Source organism: Pediculus humanus, genomic scaffold, assembly GCF_000006295.1.
Source record: "Pediculus humanus corporis 1103172107559 genomic scaffold, whole genome shotgun sequence".
NCBI classification, from domain to species: Eukaryota; Metazoa; Arthropoda; class Insecta; order Psocodea; family Pediculidae; genus Pediculus; species Pediculus humanus.
In genome coordinates, this window is record NW_002987174.1 from 131,177 (window position 1) to 138,020 (window position 6,844).

Below are 6,844 nucleotides of genomic sequence, written 5' to 3' on the forward strand. Positions count from 1 at the left end.
TGTTAACGATATTTACCTTCTTTTTTTTATTTTAAATAAATTATTATTATTATTAATCGTTCTTTGTAAAAAAAAATGGGGAGGGGTCAAAGATGAGGGGGGGGCGCGGTCAAATTAAAAATCAAACGAACGTATGAAAAAAAAAAAAATTTGAAATTAATTAAAATTTAATTTTTCCTCATACATATATTACGATCGATAATAAATTTTTGCAAAAAAAAAAAAAAAAAACACAAATGCCATTTCCCGCTTTACCTCCCCCCGATCCCCCCACCAACTCCCCAATCACCCATTTAATAAAATAATTATTGTTAAATAAAAACTCGCGAGTTGAGCGATTCTTTTTTTTTTTATTCTAAATTTATTTATCGTTTCAAGGTTTTTAACAAAAAAAAAAAAAAAAAAAAAATTCGAACCTGTATAAAAATTTTTTTGCGTTTTTCCTTGACGTTTTTTCTTTTTTTTTTTTTTTTATTATGTAATAAAATATCGAAGGGCGTACCGCGGTATAATAATTATATTATTTACGTATCGGCCCCCCACTTTTTTAAATAAATAAATTTTTTCTTAATCTAAAACAACGCATACGCCATAAATCGATATGAAAAAATTTTTGTGAAAAATACAAAACGAAAACTATACGTGCCACCCTCACCCCCACTCCCACTCCCACCCCACCACCCCCCATCATAATCATCATTATCTCTTTTATCAGTAATAAATTCATTTCCGAATGATAATAATAATAATAATAATTTAATAAAAAAAAATTCAAACGGTGAAAGCAGATAATGACTCGTTCTTTCTCTCTCTCTCTATAATTTTTTTTTTTTGTATTCGCATAAACGAAAACGTTATTATTATTATTATTAAAGTTCTTTTGTAATTTTTTTTTTATTCTGCTAACGTACTATTATTATTATTATTATTATTATTATTATTATATCTTAATTCTTTCTTTAATTAGTGTAAGTTATTAACTCGTGTGAATAATCGGTAAAAAAATTATTATTATTATTATTATTATTATTATTGAGCGTAATATCACAATAGAAAAAAAAAAAAAAAACACTCGATAAATTTTTATTACCCTTACGATAAGTAATAATAATAATAATATTACACGTAGCAAATTTTCAAAAAAAAAATTTGCTAAAGTCGCATATAACTAAAGCAAAGCAAAGCAAAGCAAAGCAAAAAATTGTATATTTTATGACGTAAATTATATTTTAACGATAATAATCATTAATAAACCATATTAAAAAAAAAAAATGACTTTCTTTTGGATTTTTTAACATGGCATTTGAAATATTACTAACCCAGTTTGTTTAATTTTTTTTTTTTTTTTTTTTTTTAAGGCTGAATTGTTATTATTCGAAGAGATATATATTAGAAGTAGTGGTGGTAGTGGTAGCAGTGGTGGTGGTGGTGGTGGTGGTGATGTTGGTAGTAGTTGTTGTTGTTGTGAAAGTTGGCAAATTATTTGGTACAAACTCGATTATGTGGATGCGAGTCGTCGCCATCGCCATCTTTGAAATTGATGAAAACAACAACGACAACAATATAAAGGTAATTTTTTTTTGTTTTTTTCGGGGGGAGAGGAGGGGAGGGAAAGGAGGGGGTAAATTTAAACTACACGCGTGATATATTATTATTATTATTATTATTCGGTAAATGTTGTGTGTTTGTATACGCGAGAGAGTTCGATTACGCGACGTTAAATAAAAAAAAGAATTATTTTCGTATTATTATTATTATTAGGTTGAATATTAGTGAAAAAATTATTATTATCATCATCCGAACGTTCTGGAAATTCTTTACCTTTAACCACGTGACGTTACATAAAAAACAAAGGAGGGGGGAGGGAGGGAAAATTAATAATAATAATAATAACTTATTAGAAATAATTTTTTTATTTTAAAAAAAACTACTCGTTCGTTAAACGTTCATCTTTATTATTATTATTATTATCATTACTATTATTGTTAATATTTATTGTTATTATTATTATTATTATGTATAAATCACGTTAGGTGTCGTTAATTTATTTTCAAAATGAGAACGAAAGATTTTTAAGCTTAGCAAAATTTTTTTTTTTTTTTTTTTTTCAATCTCACGTGAAAATAATAATAATAAATGTCAGTCAGTTAATAAAATATATTATTATTATTATTATTATCATGATCGAAGATTCGAGAACGATGATGACGACAAAAAAAAAATGATCGGTTATTGTTTAACGCGGGAATAATCCCTAATTATAATACGCCATATTTAAAATCCGCAAATTTTTTTTTTTTTTTAAAGGTGATCCACCGATGGTTATATAAAATCCCCGCAGGCTTCGTAATAATAATAATAATAATAATAATAAATCATCGTTTAATTTGAAATATTTTTGGGGGGGGGTTTGTTCCGTTTGGTTAACCTTTTTAATATGATTTTAAAGTTGGGATTGAACATAAAACATAAAATGTTATGATTTTTATGTTTGTATCAGTTCGAGTGCAAATGCGCGAGCGTGTGTTTGTATGTTTGTTTGTATGTTTGTTTGTTTGTGCCATTTCTCGCCATGATGACCATCACGTTCGTGTTGTATCTTTTTCTCTTTCAATTTAAAAAAACATAAAACAAACACAACAAATCCTTGTGGCAACGACCCATGTCACACAACATTTTTTCTACAAAGTTCAATCTCGGACTTTTTAATAACATTAATATTATTATTATTATTAATCACAGTAGTAATAATATTTTCTTATCAAATTTTGCGTATTATCAACAGAATGCTGAGTCGATTTGTTTTAATGTAAAACAATGTTAAAAAATTATTATTATTATTATTATTATTTTCTGGGTTTTATTTAGTCGAGAGAGAGAGAGAGAGAGTGAGAGAGAGAGAGAGAGAAAATTTTTTTCTTATTTGGTCGTATTCGATATTTTTTATTTAGAGATTAAACAGTTTCGAAAATTAAAAAAAAAAAAATTTTTATGACGATTTTTGTTGTTGTTTGTCGTTTGTTCTAACAAACGATACGAATTACATTTACTAATAATAATAATAATAATTATTCGAAAGTAATAAATTTTTTTTTGTAAAGAAACGTTCGATAATGATTAAAAAACGTTTCGATAAGTAAATAAATACCCCCCCCCCCCCGAATGTGTTATTATTATTATTATTATTATTATTATTATCCGACGTGGGGAGAAGTAGGGGTGTAGGGGTCGAGGGAAGCGTTGGTTAAAAAAAATAATTCGAATCGTTTTAAAATAAAAAAAAATTATAATTAATTAATTATTACTACCATCACCCGAATTGATTTTTCGCACTATTACGTCACTATTCGTCGCCGACGCCATTTTTTTTTTTTTTTTTTATTGGAAAAATCAAACAACGAAATCGATCGATATTGGAAAAAAAAATATGATTCACATAAAGTTTTGTTTTACTTATTACATGTTTGTTGTTAATTAAATAAAAAATTATTTTTTTTTCGTTTGTTACTTATCTGGCGACTCCGAATTGTGTAATAATAATAATAATAATAATAATATACAATTTCCGGGGCAATGACTGATGATTTCGATAGTTTTCATATACATATATACGTGTGTGTGCGTGTGCGTACGTGCGCGTGTGTTTTTCTTCCTCCCCCATTTTGCAATTTACTCAAATAGAAGAATCGTCCATTTTTTAAAAATAATTTTAATTCCATAAGGTCATCGTACTTGAAAAAGAAAAAGAGGTAAAAGAAAGTGCTTTAATAATTATTAAGACGTGATGACGTAGGTTTCTGTGTCGATTGATTATTATTATTATTATTATTATTATTATTATTATTTTTCATAGGATTAAACAAAAAAAAAGGTGGGGAGGGGTGTGGGGAGGGAGATGAGGTGGTAAGAATGATATGAAATATTTAAATAAATAAAATAAATTTTTAAAAAAAATTTTTTTCTACTTCTACAAATTATTATTATTATTAAAAATAAAATTAATAATAATAATAATAATAATTAGGATGATAATGATGATTATAAAAAGGATGTAATTGATTTTATGCAAAAGAATTAGAATTTAAAATTTTTTCGATATATCGAATCGTTCCGGCACATGTTTAAGAAAAAAAAATTTAAGGCCTACTTATTTATTTATCCCCACTCTCTTAAAAAAAAAAAAAAATTTTTGTGTGGCTGTTCTACAATTCACGTGTGTTTGTGTTTGTGTTTGTTTGTGTGCAGACAACAACGATTTGAGTGAATGCAATCGACGCGCAATAGGAGAGAGAGAATGAGAGAGAGAGAGAGAGAGACAGAGACAAGTTCAATTCCCGTCTTAAACTTCAAATCGCTACGTGCTCTCGTTGCGAGTAGTACAACAAACGGTGCGCGCGGTTGTTGTTTTATTTTAATATTTTTTTTTATTTTATTTAATTTTAGTTCGTTCGTTTGTTCGTTTGTACGTTTGCACGTATTATTTATTTAAATTTTGACTTTTAATAAATAAATAAATAAAAAAAAAACAATCGGGAGTATAAAAAAAAAAAATTTAAAGTGATTGTGAAAAAAAAAAAAAGTGTGTGGATTTTTTTTTTCGTAAAAACAACAAACGAAAGGAAACTTGGGTTTAAAGAACAAACAAGTGACTAATTTTTTTTTTTTTTTTCTTTGTTTTATAAGGATTAAAAATAACGTTTGATTCATACAAACCGAAAAAGTGAGAGAGAGAGAAAGATAGAGATAGAAAATAAAAAAGGAAAATTTTTGGGAAAAATTATATACAAATTGATCGAGGTAAGTGAAAATTTTTATTTTATTTTATTTTTTTTTTACGGTTGTTTGTTTGTATTCGTGAAAAAATTAATTTACCCTTGGTTGTTTTAACGATGAGACAAATTCGTAAAATTTTTTATTATTATCATCATCATAATTTTCTTTTTTTTTTGCGGTTTTCCCGTAGTAGTTGTTAAACTTTTTCAAAAAAAATTTTTGTTTAAAATAAAAAAAAAAAAAGTTTGTTGTCGTGTTTGTTTGATAACCTTCAGAACGAAGGTTTTTTAATCAGTTGTGGGTGTTAAGATGACTAAGCATCCGCGTCTGGCAATTTACAAAAAAATTATTATTATTATTATTATTATTGACACAATTTTTTTTTTTTTTTTTTTTTACCCAATATTTACCCAATATCGTGCGAAATAATAATATTAAGAAAAATTTCTTATTTTTTTTCCTTCAAATTATTATTATTACTATTATTATTATTCTCGCAGGTATTTAAAACGTTTTTTTTTGGGTGTGCGTGTGCTCGAACGCTTTTCTATTTTCCTCTAACGGGAATTTAAAAAAAAAAATTTTTTTTTTCTATTATTTTTTTTTCATTATCATCAATGAATGATGTCAAACGTTCTTAAATTCTCTCTCTCTCTCTCTCTTTTGTAAATTTTTTTTCACGTGTGAGAGAGAGAGAGAAAGAGAGAAACGATCGCATATATTTTCAAATCTTGTAAATTTTCTTTTCCAATGGTGTATCATTATTATTATTATTATTATGTCGTTTCTCACGATGTTTTTTTCCATTCGATTTCATCATCATCATCATCATCATCATCATCATTATTATTATCATTATCATTTTTTTTTATAGTTTAAATTATTTTATTAAAAAATAATAAAATGATGATGGTTAGATAATAATAATAATAATATTAAATGTTATTTTTGAACTTTAACAAAAGTCCAAATGCAAAAAATATTCGAAAATTTTATCATCATCATCATCATCATTATTATTATTTTTAATCGTTTGAAACTTACATAAGATTATTATTATTATTATTATTATTAAACGGTTTAAAATCGATAAGCGATTTTTTTTTTTTTTGTTAAATCGTCATCAAAACGTTGAGAGTTGGTTGATTCATCGTTTTTCCACGACGAATGATTTGATGGCGAGTTAAATGCAAAAAAAAAAATTTTTTTCGTGGAACTAGACTAATTTTATAAAAAAAATTTTTATTCAATGTGTAATCGTTTCACTTTCTTTCTATTATTATTATTATTATTTTTAGCAAACATCATCATCATCATCGTCGTCGTCATCGTCATCGTGAAAACTTAAAAAAAAAAAAACTTATTATCGATATGTTTTATTTTATTTTAATGGCGGCAAATGCGGGTCGTTAGCCCTTAACATAATAATAATAATAATAACCATATATACATAACCGAATAATAATTTTCGATGTAGTCGTACCACTACTACCACTACCACTACTCCAGGTTTAAAGTCAACGTCCTTTAAGTCGTAAAAAAAAAATAAATGAAGTGTTTTAACGCCCCCCCTCTTCCTCTCTGCCCCTCTGCCCGTCTGATGATGATGATGATGATGATGATGCTTTGTGAGCCATCACACACTCGCATAATGACGCAATGCCATGAAATCAATTCCGTCAGGGACTGTAATCATCATCATCATCATCAACATTTTTTTTTTTTTTTACTCTTTCGTTTTGCGCTTTTGTTAAAAAAAAAATCATTCATCTTATTGAATTTTATTATTATTTTTTTTTTTTTCGTCTGCTAAAATTGCTACACTCGACTGAGTAGTTAAAAAAATTTTTTTTTTTTTTTGCTATCGTTCAGTCTTTCATTCATTGATAAACGTTCGCCTTTTCCAAATCCCAAAAAAAAAAAAAATTCTTAAATTTTTTTTAAAAATGCTTTTCCAGAGAGGGGAGGGAAGAGGCGGAAAAGAGGGGAAGGGAGACTAGGAGGAGGGGGGAGTAATGTTGAGAAGGTCATTAATCTTAACAAGTGAACATAAATAATAATAATAATAATA